Source organism: Chionomys nivalis, chromosome 2, assembly GCF_950005125.1.
Source record: "Chionomys nivalis chromosome 2, mChiNiv1.1, whole genome shotgun sequence".
NCBI classification, from domain to species: domain Eukaryota; kingdom Metazoa; phylum Chordata; class Mammalia; order Rodentia; family Cricetidae; genus Chionomys; species Chionomys nivalis.
Genome location: NC_080087.1, coordinates 71,940,131 through 71,956,542, shown reverse-complemented (window position 1 = coordinate 71,956,542; position 16,412 = coordinate 71,940,131). Strand labels below are relative to the sequence as shown.

At 45.6% G+C, this 16,412-nt stretch overlaps 1 protein-coding gene across 5 annotated transcripts in view; it reads left to right on the top strand.

Moving 5' to 3' along the window:
- LOC130869551 (ubiquitin carboxyl-terminal hydrolase 29-like) overlaps nt 1-16,412 on the top strand; it is a 221,709-nt gene that overhangs the window by 181,879 nt on the left and 23,418 nt on the right. For all 5 annotated transcript variants that reach the window (XM_057761805.1, XM_057761804.1, XM_057761802.1 and 2 more), the window contains 2 exons: nt 2,600-2,736; nt 15,565-15,637. The gene's annotated coding sequence lies outside the window, so the exon portion shown is untranslated. The remainder of the gene's footprint in view (nt 1-2,599; nt 2,737-15,564; nt 15,638-16,412) is intronic.

Genomic DNA, 16,412 nt, shown 5'->3' with positions numbered 1-16,412 from the left:
ATACTTTGAGCACCTGACAATCTGAGTTTGATCCTGGGAACCCATGGTGGAAGGTGAGGACCAACTCCCTAGAGTGTCTGCCGACTTCTGCACACATGCGTGCACGTATGCCATGGCCACATATGTCGTGCACATGCACACACAGGAATAACACATAATTTTTTAAAACCACAAACAAGTCTTTACTGTTGTTCATAGAATGTTCACGATGATCCAGAGATGCACAAAGCAATAAAAGACAGAGAGAGAGAGAGAGAGAGAGAGAGAGAGAGAGAGAGAGGAATCGACTTTAGAAGCATGTGATGAAATGTAAACAGGACACAGATATACAGTGGGAGTATCATTTTGAATATTCAGGAGCTACACTTAAAACGATAGGAAGAGCTTCGGGGAGGTAGCTCAGCAGTTAAATCACTTGCCCTGAAAGCGTGGGGACTGGAATTTGGATCTCCAAACCACGTGTAACTGCTATGTGGGCACGGCAGCTCACTTGTCATTCCAGATCCCCAGAGCAAAGAGCTAGCAAGACTAGTCATATCTTCACACTCTGGGTTTGTTTGAGAGAAGCTGCGTCATTGAGTAAGGTGGCAGAGAGATGGAGGCTAACACCCAAAGGCAGACAGACAAACACACACACACACACACACACACACACACGAAGAAATACGTGGCTGGGTGTAGTGGTGCATGCCTTTTACCTGAGCACCCAGGAGGCAGAGGCAGGAGGATCTCTGTGAGTTTGTGGCCAACCTGGTCTACAAAGTGAGTTCCAGGACAGCCAGGGCTACCCAGAGAAACCCTGTCTTCAAAACTAAAACCAAACCAAACAAACAAACAAATAAAAATGGAGGAGATTTCAGTCAGCCTGAGTTAATGAGGGATTGTGCAGCCCTGAAAGAAAACCCAGACATGCGGAGTGTGCTTAGCGTGCCTCTAGCCCTGCATTCAACCCCAGCACAGGGGAAACTGTAAAGCCGAAGTCCTAGGGAAAGGGCTGATGGACTGGTCAGCTGAGACTGGGAGCTGGAATGCTGCAGATACACAGCTGCATTTATTTTGGACCATCTTTGTTCTCTTAATAGCCACTTGTTGCCTATCTCTGCTTCTGTTGCCGTACTTTCAACTCTCAGGTAAAGCCTCTGGGATGCATTAAAGAACAGAACACTAGCTTCCACGGGCCCCAAAGCAGTGTTTGGTGGCAGAGTTGTCCCTGGTGTGCCATGGTCTACCCGCCTGGTGTTCCCATCAGTGAATTTGGTAATACCTAGACGTGTGATTTTTATCTGTCATGTGGCACACAACCACATACACATATATAATGTTTTATAATGGATGGATGGATGCTAGGGATGAAGACATAGGCGCTTGTGATGGGAGGCTCCTAATGTGCATCCTAATGACAAATAAGAAATGTTTATCCGTTACCCTGAGCTACATCTAGACCCAGGTTTTGTAACCACATTATGTTGCATGAAATATTTCATTCTCTGAAGCTGTCGCTGCCCTCTCCTCACCCTCTTGACCACCCACTCCTTCCTCTCTACAAGTGGTTTCCATGGTGATCTTCTCTGGTTGCTAGCGAGGTTGAGTACCCTGCAAAGGGAGCCATGGCGGGAGGGCAGGCTTCTTGCCAAGGACAAAGTGGAATGTGGGTGGATGGGAAGACTCAACAGGGGTTAAATCCTGCTGTAGGAGAACACAAAGGGCTGAGGAAGGATAATGCCTTGGGGTGCCTGGCCGAGTGGGAAGCGAGAGTTTGGATGCATACGGCCAAGGTTCATTGCTTACGTGTATGGAATTATCAAAGAATAAATGAAAGACATTCTATTTCAAAATAATAATAATAATCGAGACAATAAGTCCTTCAGTCCCTTTCTGCCGCCCCCTTATTGGTCCACTCAAGCCCTTGGCACTTACTAAAGACCTCTAGGTCATTTTTGGATTAGAGAGGGGCAAAAATGTAGCCATGCAGGCTGCTGACTGAAACGGAAGTCCTGGGTCCTTGGTGGGCAGCTGCGGCAGGTGCGAGTTAAAGCCTCATTATGTCCTCTCCTTGTTCGCCACTCAGTACATTCTGTCCTTCTTCTTTTTCTTTTCTTTCTTTTTCTTTTCTTTTTTTTTTTTTTTGTGCTTGTGTGGTTGATGGAGGACTTCCTTTATGTGCCAAGAAGGTTATTAGGCACTTGAATGCAATTTCAAAACCTCTTTGCTATAAGAAATGAAACACCGCTCTGCAAAAGGAGTCCAATAGCTCTCCCAGAGAATCAAAAGCATGGGAGTTCTATTTATTCCGGTTTCAAAAGACATCAGGCTCTTTTGTATTTCCCCAGATTTTTCTGGGTTTTTTCTTTCTTTCTCTCTTTCTCTCTCGCTCTCTTTTTTGGTCCGGAAGGCTTATCATTTATTGAGAGCAGGGTATTGAAGTCCTGCTACCGCTATTGTCCTAGAACTCATCTATAGTTTTGCATCTAATAGCGTTTGTTTTATAAAATTGGGTGCACCTGTGTTTGGGATGCATGTGTTTAGAATGTTAATGGCCCCGTGATGGACTGTTCCCGTAATCAGTCTGAAGTGACCCTCTTTATATTTTTTTTTCTAGTTTTGACATTGGGCTCTTGTTTGGGGGCAACCCACGAGTCCCCAACCATCTGGAAGAACTAACAGGAAAGGAGTGAAAGCCAGGACTCAACCACAGCTTCAGGACCTGAACGAGGCTTCTTCCAAGATCAGCATCTGGTGAGGGCAATGGCAGGCCTAGGTTGTCTGGAATTGTGAGTTCAGAAACTAATGACGTCGGGATGCTGCGATGTCCCCTCATGTGAAATCGTCAAAAGAATAAACAAAAGATATTCTATTTAAAATAATGATAACCACAATCATAAGTCCTTCGGTCCACTTCTGTTCCCCCCCTCCATCCCTGCCGCCATGGGTCCACTCAAGTCCTTTGGTGCTTACCAAAGACCTCAAGGTCCGTTTTGAATTAGAAGGGAGCAGGATGCAAAGATCTGGAGATGGGGGCTTTCCAGTACAGCTTTTGATAGCTGGGGGCAACTCTCCATCAGTCTCAGAGTAGGGAGCAGAGGGTGCATGAAAGAGAACCAAGGAACATCTGCTTAAGCAAATGTTCCATTTCCCCCACTCAGAAAAACAATCCAAACTGGGTTTTTGTTGTTGTTGTTGTTGATGGTGGTGGTGTTATTGTTTTGTTTTGTTTTCTATCTACTATGTATGGGCTGCATCACAGATTACTTTTGTAAAAGCGTGGACCATTGTGTCTCTAAAATATCACAGTCCTAAGTAGACGGTGGCAGCCCAGAGCAAAGATCCTATGGCAAATATGCTTAATGTGTTTCTCTTCGGGGGAGCTGATGTGAGGCTGAGTAGAAAGGAGACAGGACAGAGAATTAAGGGTACAGAGCTGAGAAGGCTCAGTGGGTAAAACACTTGCTCTATAATAAGACCCTGAGTTAAAATCCCCAGTATCCATGGAAAGCCAGAAGAGCTTTTATGAATCTGTAAATCCCAGCGCTCCTCTATCCAGTGAGATGGGGGCGGAGACTGGTGAGTCCTGGGAAGCTCACAGCCAGCTTGGCACAGATAGCAGTGAACAGAAGACCCCCCCACACACACACACATACCCCAAACAAGGTGGAAGACAGGGACCAGCACCCAACACATAAGAAGACACACAGACTGCTTTATTTGTTTATTTTTAAAGATTTGTTTTCATTTTATGTATATACAGATTTGTCTGTTTGTCTGTCTGTGCACTATTAGTGTGTACTGCCCGAGGAGGTCAGAAGAGAGCATCAGATCCCTTGGAACTGGAGTTACAGACCCCTGTGCTCTGGAAGGGCAGGCAAAGCTGTAATTTTAAAAAGCCGTGAAGAGAAGTCATGCCATGCAACAAGGCTTACATAAGAGGTTTATTGGAAAAGGAGAGAGAAGGGACAGAGAAAGGGGCAGAAAGGGGCAGAGAGGAGGGCAGACTTGTCCCTGAGGACAAGAGTGGTGGAAGAGAGAAGGGGAGGGGGAGAAAGAGATGAGAGGTGGGCAAGGCCCACCTTTTAAAAAGTGAACGTAGTGAAGCCCAATACAGACGCCTGAATACTAACAGTCAATGCTCTTAACCATATAGCCATCTCTCCAGCCCCACAGAGATTTTGTTTTTGAAAAATTAAGAATATGCTGGTCATGGTGGTGTACACCTTTAAGACCAGTACTCAGGAGTTAGAGGTAGGTGGTTGCCTGTGAGTTTAAGGCTAGCCTGGTCTATACAGAGAGTGCCAGGACAGCCAGCGCTACATAGTGAGACTTTGTCTCAGAAAGCCCTTCGTGTGTATGTAGATATCGAGATATATATATATATATATATATATATATATATATGTAGATATATAGCTATCATGATGCATATGTATAAATGTGTCGTGATTGATCTATGTGATACTGTGACCCTCTGTGAAATAGGACATTGGGAGTTAGAGCTAACCTGGGCAATCTTCACATTCCTTGTGGTTGGTTCTGTGCAGATTGTCTTAGTTCCCCCCGCCCCCCGTGTGACAAACTGCCCAAACAAAAGCAGCTGACAGCAAGAGCAGGGTCTATTCTGACCCACCATTTCGGAGGATCTCAGTCTGTCAAGGCAGAAATGGTGTAGGGGCAGCAGGATCTGTGGCTACTTCTCCAAAAAGTACAAACGAGGAATCTGAGAAAGCAGACTGCGGCCAGGCTGGGTAGTCCAGCGAGGCCCACGCCAGTGATCTAGGACTATCAGCTAGGCTCCTCTTCCCCCCAGGTCCCCAGCCTCTCACGACACCATCACCAGCTGGGGACCCAGCGCTCTAACATGGGGCTTATAACAGATGCCTCACATTCAAGAATTGAGAACCTCCTTATGCCAGGCAAGCATTCCACTCCTGAGCTATAGCACTGGTTGCCAGCATTTTAATTCAGCAGTTCCCGACCTGTGGGTTGAGACCTCTCTGGGGACCAAACGGTCCTTTCACGGGGTCCCATATCAGATATCCAGCATATCTTATATTTACATTACCATTCATAACAGTAGAAAAATTACAATTATGAAGTAGCAAAGAAATAATTATTTTGGTGGGAGGATCACCACAACACAAGAAAATGTATTAAAGGACCACAGCATTAGGAAGGTTGAGAACCGCTTCCTTAAATGGCTTCTCTTCCTTACCATATCCTGTAATAGAAAATGATTGGAGAAAAACCCAATATCCTTCAAAGGGAACTGGCCAATGTGTATGTATATATGTATATACATATACACATTATATATACATACACATATATATGCATACATATATTGGGCTTGGGGGTTTCGAATCCTTTAAAGATAATTATTAACTTATTTTGCACATATGTGTGTGTGCCTGTGTGAGTTAAAGCACATGCCATGCATACAGGTTCCCTTGGAAGCCAGAGGGCCAACTGATATGCATAGTGGAAACTGAACCCGGGTTCTCTGCGGGGGCAGTAAGTGCTCTGAACTGCTGAGCCATCTCTCCAGCCCCTAAGAAGATTGATCTATTTATTTATTTATTTATTTATTTATTTATTTATTTCTGTTCGGTGTACATTAAATTCATTTATTAAACCTTATTTGGCCCCGGGAGTGTAGCTCAGTTGGTAGACTACTCACCTAGCTTGTACGAAGACCTGGGCTCAATTCCCAGCACCGCATAAACAGGCTGTGGTAGCATACGGTTGTAGACCTAAAACTTCAGACCTGGAGGAAGTTCAAAGTCATCCTCGGCTACATTAACAAGTTTGAGGAGAGCCTCAGTACATGAAACCCTGTTTCAAAAAGTTAAAAAACAGAAACGGGGGCTAGAGAGATGGCTCAGCAGTTAAGAACACTTGACTACTTTTCCAGAGGACCTGGGTTCGAATTCCCAGCACCTACATGGCAGCTCACACCTGTCTGTAGTTCCAGTTCCAGGGGCTCTGACACGCTCACATAGACATACATACAGGCAAAATACCAATCAACTTAAAATCAAAAATAAACTTAAAACAATAACAATTAAATAAATAAACAAAAATAGAGTCTGGCACAATGTCCCACGCCTTTAATCCCGGCACTCAAGAGGCAGAGGGCAGGCAGACCTCAGTCAATCAATCAATTAATCAATCAATAATAAAAACAGAGGCAGGGCTGGAGAGATGGCTCAGAGATTAGGAGCACTGGCGACTCTTCCAGAAGACCTAGGTTCAATTCACTCACACCTGTTTTTAACTCTCCTTCCAGAGGATCCAACACCCTCACACAGACATACATGCAGGCACCAAAACACCAATGCACATGAAATAAAAGTAAATTTAAAAAATGCACCGTGTGTTATATGATGGAGAGGGGCACACACTCCAGAGCACATGGGTGGAGCCGGAGGATGAAATTACGGAAAAGTTCCCTCCTTCCAACTCTACTCAAGTCTTGGGATTGAACTCAGGCCAGCAGGCTTTCCAGGCAGGTGCAGCAGGTGCCTTTACTGGCTGAGCCATCTCAACAGCCATCACTGACATATTTTTTGAGAAAGGGTCTCAATATATAGCCTTGGCTGGCTTGAAATTCACCAAGATTCCCCCACATCAGCCTCCCAAGTGCTGGGATTAAAGGCCTGGTCACCCCACCCAGCTGGACCCTGACATTTCTGAGGAACACAGAACAGTCTGTAGAATGTCCCTCAGCCTGGGTTTGTCCTACACTTCCTGAGTCTCAAAGATCTTCATGTTGGCGCAAGCATGGCTTTGCTGGAGATTAAAGGCGTGTGTCACCACTGCCCGGCCAACACAAGTTTCTTTAAAATTCTTTTGTTCTTGAGTGAATGTCTTCACACCCCTGAATAGGACAAATTGGAACTGAGGGGTTACCAAAGGGTGAAGGATCTGAAGGATGGCTTAGTGATTAAGAGCGTGGTGCAGGCCTTTAATCCCAGCACTCGGGAGGCAGAGGCAGGCAGATCTCTGTGAGTTCAAGGCCAGCCTGATCTACAAGAGCTAGTTCCAGGACAGGTTCCCAAAGTTACAGAGAAACCTTGCCTTAAAAAACAAAAACAAAACAAAACAAAAAAACCAAAAAAAAAAAAAAAAAAAAAAAACCAAACAAAAAAGAGAGTGTAGCTCCTTCAAGGGATCCAAGTGTGATTCCCTGTACCTACTTCTAGAAGTTTACATCTGCCTGCAGCTCCAACCGCAGGGAATTTAATATCCTCCTCTGGCCTCCTCGCTCACCTGCACACGTGTTCACATACATACCCCCACAGAGAATTTAAAATTAGGAAGGGTAGGGTAGATGGTGGATCTGGGCAGGGGATAGGAACGAAAATGAACAAAATAAATTGCATGTATGCATGAAATTCTCAAAAAACTGTTTTATTGGGGGCTGGAGAGATGGCTCAGCGGTTAAGAGCACTGAGTTCAATTCCCAGCACCAACATGGCACCCAGCCCACAACTGTAACTCCAAGATCCGACACCCTCACACAGACACACATGCAGGCAAAACACCAACGCACATTAAATACAAATAAATAAATGACTTTAAAAAATGTTTTATTATTTTAAAATCTTACATTTGTTTGTGATGTGAGCGGACAGGCACATACCTTAGGCCACACTTGCACAGGCACATGCCAAAGACCACTCGTGGAGACGAGAGACCACTCGTGGGAGTCAGTTCTCTTCCTCCACTGTGCGGGCCCTGGGGGTGGAACTGAAACTTGGCTGACAGTGCCTCTGCCCACCGGGCATCTCGCGGCACCACACAGGCCCAGTACCATCCACGACTCTTTCTCGCAATAGTTGCTCCACGAGAGCTGTCAAGTGATCGCTTTCTCATCCCACGTCTCCAGCTGTCCCTCTGCTAGAATTCTTCTCTCAGCCTGCTCTTTCCTTTATCCCATCTTAATTGATTCCATGCTGATTTTGTGGATTTTAACTTAATTAAGGGCTTGTTTATAATTTGCTACTTTCAGAATTTATCTTCTCCAGGACTGCTCCAATTTTGATTCTGGATCTTTTCAAACTTTTTGACATTAAAACAAAACAAAACAAAACAATCCTCCCATGCTTTCCAGACACAATGAGACATTCTAGTCTCCTGTTTCCCCTGCCCTGACCTGCAACCAGCTAATTATCCACAGAGTCCCAGGTCCCTTGTGCATAGAACAAGATTTCAAAATCAAGATCTGAGCTCTGAGTGTGTCTTTTTATAAATCATGGTTTTGGAAATACTGAAGATTGTAGGGTTTTTATTAGAAGAAAGAAATAGTTGCACTTGCATTTTTAAAAATTGTACATTTTCTTTATTTTGTGTGAATTTATGTGTGTGGGGGTGGATGCATAAATGCGCCAGCACAAGTGTGGGGGTCAGAGGTTAACTTGTAGGAATCAGTTCTATGCTATCTCCATGGTGTGGGTCCTGGGGATCAAACTGGGATCCTGCGGTGATCAAGTCGTCGGGCTTGACGCAAGTGCCTTAATTTATTGACCCATTTCACTGGGCCTGCTTTTTAAATTTATTTTTGTTTTTGAGGCAGGATCTCAGGTAGCCCGGGCTGATCTTGCAGATAACTTTAATTTCCCAAACTTCCTGTCTCCACCCCACAAGCACTTGGAACACACTTGCATTTCTAAGGGCCCCAGTCTGGAACAATTTAAGTGCTGAGTAAAGTTTCCAAAGACATAACTTTTCCAAATCCTTTCATTTTTTTTAACAGCATGGGTGAATCTGAAGGACGTCATGCAGCTAGGTGAAACTAGCCAGATGCAGAGGGATAAATGACATGACCTCACTTGCTGGGGGCATCTAAAAACCTGGAATCTTAGGAGCAGGCGAAGGGTGGTTACTAGAGGCTTGGGTGGCCATGATGGGGGGAGGGGTGTTGAGATAGTGAACAAAAGACTCAAGCTTTCCATTATAGGGATGGTGAGATGGCCTAGTGCGTAAAGATGCCTCTCAGAGGGGTGGGAATAAAGAGGGTCTCACCCAGGTGCTCATCCTGAGCAACTTTGTGGGTCATGCTGACATGGGCTAAGACGGAACAGCTTGGGGTACAGGAAGAAGAGATTAAGAAGGTCCAGGAGGAGGACAAACACAGTGAGTAATAGCACCTACCACCACAGCCTTCAATTCCACAGGCAGGCACATCTCTGTGAGTTTCAGTGAGACCCACCTGGTCTAGGAGTTCCAGGACCAGGGGTACCCAGGGAAAAATAACAACAACAACAACAACAACAATAATAATAATAATAATAATAATAATAATAATAATAATAATAATAATTAAAAGCCTGTCAGCGGAGTTCCATCCCAGGGATCCACATGGTGGCAGGATTGAGCTGACTCCTGCAAATTGTCTTCTGGTGGTCACAGCACATAAGCTTAAAACGTGTACTAAGAAAAAATACGATTCTAAAACAATTTTAAAGATGGTACTATGCTAGCCGGGCGGTGGTGGCGCACGCCTTTAATTCCAGCACTCAGGAGACAGAGGCAGGCAGAACAAGTGAGTTTGAAGCCAGCCTGGTCTACAGAGTGAGTTCCAGGACAGGCTCCAAAGCTACAGAGAAACACTGTCTTTAAAAAACAAACAAACAAACAAACAGAAAGGTACTATGCCCACCTGGGAACAGATATGGCAATGAAGTGGACTAGATAAGCGGCGGTGGGAGTGGAGAAAAAATATGGCTGTTGTTAGTGAATTACGCTGTGCAAAACAGAGAGCGGGCTTGGGAGAGAAGGCAGCCACAGGGTGTTTACCGCCACTACCACCACCCCCCACCCCCCACCCCGCAGCCAGAGGAGAAAGCTCAGCTCTCAAATCAGCAACGGAATTTTCCACTGAGCTCAAAAGGCCAGGCTTCGTTCCGAGAATTATATACCTCCGTCTGTAATTAAGGACGGAAAAGGTCTCGCTTAGACGCACAACAATGTGGACGGTCTTCTGCAATGCCTGTTTAAAATCACATCTGTCTGCAGAGCCATCTGCTCTGCAAATTTCCCCTTGATTGTGGCCTTCGTTTTCATCCAAATTTCGAGAGCTGACAACATTGAATTTTATAATCTGCAGACTTTATTGCTTGGGGGTGGGGGCAGTGTCGGGAGGGTGAGATGGAGCCAAGATTGGCCTGGAACTATGTGATGCCGACTGGCTGTGAACGCTTAAAATCCGCTTACCTCAGCCTCGCAGGGCTGAGGGTTGCAGGTGTGTGCCACCACGCTTGGCAGTTTAATTCTTGGGAAGTGTTTATCGATGTCTAACACAAAATAAGTGTTTGATGGGCTAGTGTAGCGCGCTGGTTTCTTTGGTGCAGTTTTAACGAACACATGAAGTTCTTGTGTTACAATTTTGTGTTCTTTTTATTGTAGATCATCGTCATCACTAATTAGGTTTGGGAGTTCGGGGTGTTGTTTTTGTTGCTGTTGTCTTTGTTTTGAGGCTGGGTATCACCCAGGAGACCAGGCTAACCTCGAACTCTGAGATTTGCTTTCCTCTGCCTCCAGAGTGCGGTGTGCACCACCATGCCCAGCTGTTTGGGATTTTTTTGTTCTGTTTAGTTTTGTTTTTCCTTTTTGCATTGGTGTTTTGCCTGCATGCATGTCTGTGTGAGGGTGTCAGATCTTGGAGTTACAGACAGCTGTGAGCTGCCGTGTGGGTGCTGGGAATCTAACCAGGTCCTCTGTAAAAGAAGTTGGTGCTCTTAACTGCTGAGCCATCTCTCCAGCTCCTGTTTGGGTTTTGTTTTTTTTTTTTTTTTTTTTTTACACAGTTTTACACATTCAATACAGAGTGAAGCCTGGCTCAAAAAACAAAACGAAACAAACAAGAAAACAGAAGCAATGGGAGGCAAAGGCAGGAGGATCTTTGTGAGTTCAAAGCCAGCCTGGTCTACAAAGAGAGTTCCAGGACAACCAGGGCTACACAGAGAAACCCTGTTTAGGAAATACAAGAAAAAAAAAAAAAACAGAAAATAAAAAAAACCCAAAAAACCTCCCCCAAATCACTTAACACAAATCCTAAATCTAAATTGCCCCCCCCCAATGTGGTCTCACAGTGGCCTCTCTCACTGCAACACACCTGCAGGATGGCACCATGGGAACTTGGTGGTGTTCAGGGCTCAGAACACTACTTCATAGTGTTCAACAGAACACACTACAAACCTCAGCTCTTTGTCTGACATCTGTTCACATCAGAACATAAAGTCTTAGGAGAGGAAGTTCAAAAGCCATGGCACTTGGTGTGATTGCCTGCATTGAAGAGACACAATGAATCCACTTATATTTTTAATTATTATTATTATTATTTTATTTTAAAGTTTGGTTTCTGAGGATTGGGAATTGAACATAGGACCTCTGCCTAGCTCTAGAAGGAAATGCTGTAACCATGAGCTAGCTACATTCTAGCTTTAGTTTAGTCTTTTGAGGTAGGATCTCATATAGCTTGAATTATTTTTGTTTGGTTGGTTGGAGTTTTGTTTTGTTTTGTTTTGAGACAAGCTCCCACTCTGTAGCACTGGCTAGCCTGGAACCTGGTTTGTAAACCAGACTGACCTTGAACTCAAAGAGAGTTGCCTGCCTCAGCTTTCCCACGACTGAGAATAAACCACCTAGCTATCGTGCTGGTATTGAATTCCACAAGTAGCCAAGGATGGCCTTAAATTCCTCCTCCTCCTCCTCCTCCTCCTCCTCCTCCTCCTCCTCCTCCTCCTCCTCCTCCTCCTCCTCCTCCTCCTCCTCCTCCTCCTCCTCCTCCCTTCACCTCTTAACCATGGATGACAGGGGTACCTTGCCCAGCTTTCTTTTTGAAGTCGAACTATAATTCCAGGGGATCTAATGCCCTCATACAGACATGCATCCGGGAAAAACACCAATGTACACAAAATGAATACATTATAAACAATTAGATTAAAATCAAAAATTATACATATTTACAGTTCACAGCATGGATGCTCTGATATATGTGTCAGTTAAGCTACTGACAAAGCCATCATTTCTCCATGGTGAGAACACATGAAATCTCTCCTAGAAATTCCCGAATAACATTATTAAGTAGAATTGTTACACTGTGCCGAATGGACATGCTAGGAGGCCAAAAATCCAACAACAGGCAGGCCAGTGGGAGATGAAGTCAGGGTGTGAACTCAAATCCCAACGCCCTTGCTCTCCAGGCCTGCTGCTGTGCTGGCCTCGTGACACGTGATCAGCGAGGGCAATCTGAAATTCAACTACCCTCGTCTTGTGGGGTAGTAAATGGGTTGAACAGTATTAGGACCAACAGCAGCCATTAGGGCCCGGTTCCCTAGCCTTGCTCGAAGTGTTTCAGTCAATGTCCTACGGGCGCCACCTTGTGGCGCGTGACCGCAATTGCTCGTGAACGTCCTTAAGGCCATAGAACCTTCCAAAAATTCCATGAACGCAGAATTTACACTTGCAACCCCAGCACTGAGGAGGGGTCTACGTAGTGAGCTCTAGGGCACCCTATGCTACTTCTCTTAAAACCTCAGGAAAGAGCCGGGATGTGGCTTAATAATAGACCACCGCCTGGAATGCACAAAGCCCTGGATTTTGTCCCTAGTAGCACATTCCAAACAGGGCCTAATCCGACCCTGGTGCGCACACATCTGTAATCCCAGTACTTGAGACATCTGTTATTCCCGCATTTGAGAGATGAAGACAAGAAATTCAACGTGCCAGGTGGTGGTGGCGCAGACCTTTAATCCCAGCCCTTGGGAGGCAGAGGCAGGAGGCAGAGGCAGAGGCTGGTGGATTTCAGTGAGTTCAAGGCCAGTCTGAACTACAAAGCGAGTTTCAGGACAGCCTGGACTGTTACATAGAGAAATTCTGTCTCAAAAAACCAAAAAACAAACATACAAAACAAAACAAAAAAGAAAGAAAAAGAAATTCAACGTTTTTCTGTAGTGTCCCAGCACTCAGAAGGCAGAGCAAAGATGATCACTGAAAATTCAAAGCAAGCCTGGTCTACATAGGTAGTTCCAAGACAGCCAGGGCTACTTAAAGAGATCTTGTCTTGGGGGGGGGGGGAGAAGGGAGGGAGAAAAAGAAAGGAAGGAAAGAAAGAAAAGAAGGAAGGAAAGAAGGAAGAGACAGAAATTAGGAAGAAATTCAAGGTCATCCTCAGCAACAGTGAGTTTGGAGCCAGTCCAGATGATGTGAGACCCTGTCTTAAAACACTCAAACAAGTGTCCCTGGGTTTAGTGGCCACACCTACACCCTCTTGCTAAACTCCCTTCCCAGGTGGCGACATAAACTGTCTTATTTTGTTTAGTTGAGAAGTGGTTTCTCTGTGTAGCCTTAGCTGCTCAGAAACTTGCTCTGTAGGCCAGGCTGGCCTTGAACTCAAAGGAATCCATCCATCTCTACCTCCCAAGTGTTGGGATTAAGCCACCACAGCCTGCCCAGCTTTGAGAGACCCTGACCCCAAACGCAGTCTGAGCCATCTCCCCTAACACCCGCTGGCCTGGCCCAGCTCCTCAGCTCCCCAAGTAGCTAAACCCTCATTGCTAAAAACACTTCTTTCCTTCCAGAGCGATGTGCTGGATGAGGGTTTGAGGAGAAATGTCGTTTGTTAATGTTGGCCACTCACACCCGAGGAAACTAGGAAAGGAGATCCAAGAATAACCTGCAGAAGTGAGTTTCTTCATTTAGGAGTCAGAGGCAGGTGGATCTCTGCGAACTGAGGCCACCCTGATCTATGTAGTAGTGAGTTTCAAAGCTGCACGCTAAGACCTCCCCGGTGTCCTAGAGTACCAGACACACATATTTACATTCAGGCAAACACTCACTCATATACATAAAATAAAATGAGATAGATTTTTGGTTTTTTTTTTTTTGTTGTTGTTGTTGTTTGTTTTTAAGAAAAGAAAAAGGGAGCGGTTTAGAGGAAAGAATGTTTAGGTTACTGCAGGGTGTGAAGCAGTAATCAGGAAGAAAACCCGACTGCCCCACCCGGCCTTGAGGCTGGCACAAGCTGGGAGTTTAGCAGTTTAGTGGTGGTGGGATAGAAGGGATGGCCTTCCTCCATAATATAACCGTTCTGTTGAGTCGAAACCATGGACTACAGGCGGTGGTGGCACACACCTTTAATCCCAGCACTTGGGAGGCAGAGGCAGGCGGATCTCTGTGAGTTTGAGGCCAACCTGGCCTACAGAGGGAGTTAGTTCCAGGACAGCTAGGACTATTACACAGAGAAACCCTGTCTCAAAAAACACAAACAAACAAACAAAGAAACAAAAAACTTTTCTAGGTGGATGTTTAGGTGTTTTTCTCCACCCCGGCCTTCCCTCCCTCTAGGAGAGACAACTCAGTGATTTACTGGCTGGGTGTGGTAAAACGTAGCTTTGATTCCAGCATGCCTGAGGTAGAAGCCTGGTCTACACAGGTCAGCCTGGTCTACACAGGTCGGACTGGTCTACACAGGTCAGCCTGGTCAACACAGGTCGGACTGGTCTACACAGGTCGGACTGCTCTACACAGGTCAGCCTGGTCTACACAGGTCAGTCTGGTCCACACAGGTCAGCCTGGTCTACACAGGTCAGCCTGGTCTACACAGGTCAGCCTGGTCTACACTGGTCGGACTGCTCTACACAGGTCAGCCTGGTCTACACAGGGTCAGCCTGGTCTACACAGGGGTTCCAAGATAAGTACCACTCCAGAGAGAGACCTTGCTAAGAAGAAAAAAGAAAGAAAAGAAGAGTATTTATTGCCCTTGCAGAGGACCCAGGTTCAGTTTCCAGCACCCACACAGTTCCATGGGATCCTATGCCCCCAGTGTCCTCTTCTAGCCTCTGAGAGCCCTGGAGTGTGACTCACAGATGTGCAGGTACAACACCCAGACACATAAAGTAAAAATAAATACGTCTTTAAAAACGTAAAAGGGGCTGGGAGGTGATGGTACACTCTAATCCCAGCATGCAGGAGGCAGAGGCAGGTGGAGCTCTGTGAGTTCTAGGCCAACCTGTTCTACAAAGCGAGTTCCAGGACAACCAGGACATAGAGAAAGCCTATCTTGTAAAACATAACAAACAAGCAAAAACAAACAAAAAAATCAAAAATCAAAAGGGATTTCTGAAATAATTGACTTAATTAGATGAACCTGTCATGATATGTTTCATTTTAAGTGAAAAAGACCTTGGAAAAATGCAGAAGTAAAAAATGTAGTTTATGGCCAAGTGGTGGTGACACATGCCTTTAATCCCAGCACTGGGGAGGCAGACAGGTGGATATGTGTGTGTGTTTATGTGTACATATGTGTGCATGTGTATACATGTGTGTGCGTGTGGATATGGATGCAGCATACTTGAACAACGCAAATGTACTCAGCTTTAACTTGGATTTTTACAATTCTGTAATGTGCCTACATGTGGGCATTCCCCATGGTGAAGTAATAAAGCCATCAAAATAGCGGCGGAACTAAGCCCATGTGGACACACAAGTTTTCTAAGTCACTAATATCTGTAAATGCTGTAGCTGTGTATTCCCGATGGCACAAACCCCATGTTTTTATTGTCTTTACAGAGCCTGTGAATCTGTAACAGTTGCTACGTCCAGCCACTAGATGGTGGTAGACAACAAACTTTAAAAAAGCAGAGTAAGTACCCGGGTGCAGCTCGCGGCATGTGCCCGCCTGTATGTGTCTGTGTGTACGCGTTTCTCTTTTCTGACTCATTTTGCTTTGTTGAACAAGGTCTTATGTAGCCCAGGCTGGCCCTGAACATGCGGAGGTCAGATGACAACTTGCAGGTTGAGTTCAAAAAGAGTACAGTGGGAACAGCACATGGCTCTTGAATCCTCCAAGTCCATCCCCTACGGCACACTTCCTCCAGCAAGGTCACACCTCCCAAGCCTCCCCAGACAGGGCTACCAACTAGAGACCAGGTACTCAGATTCGTGAGACCAGTGGGAAACATGCCATTCGAACCACCACAGCTAGCAGAGCGATCTGAGACATGTAGACAACGTTAAGGCTCAGGGGATAGTTTGAAAGGAGGGGCCAAAGGATCGAAAGAGCCAAAAATCAGAGATTTGCTGTGATTGTGTCTACTAACATCAGATGGTACACGCATAAAGTCTCACCAACGTGACTGCCCAAATGTGAGCTGAACAAGGGCGACACCAATAAACGTGTCAAAGTGCACAGGGGTGAGTCCGGGAGCCCTCGGCCCTACACAAAGAACTACGGACAGCTAGGGAAGGCTGAGAGCGGGAGAGATAGTCTTCCCCAGGGTTACCCAGCACCAAGTGGTCAGCCCTGGAAACATACAGATTGAGCATGGTGTGCTTACGTGTTCCGTGATATACATGTATGTGCATGCATCCGTACGTACATCTGTGTGTATGTAATGACAACTAATGAAAAGGGAGCC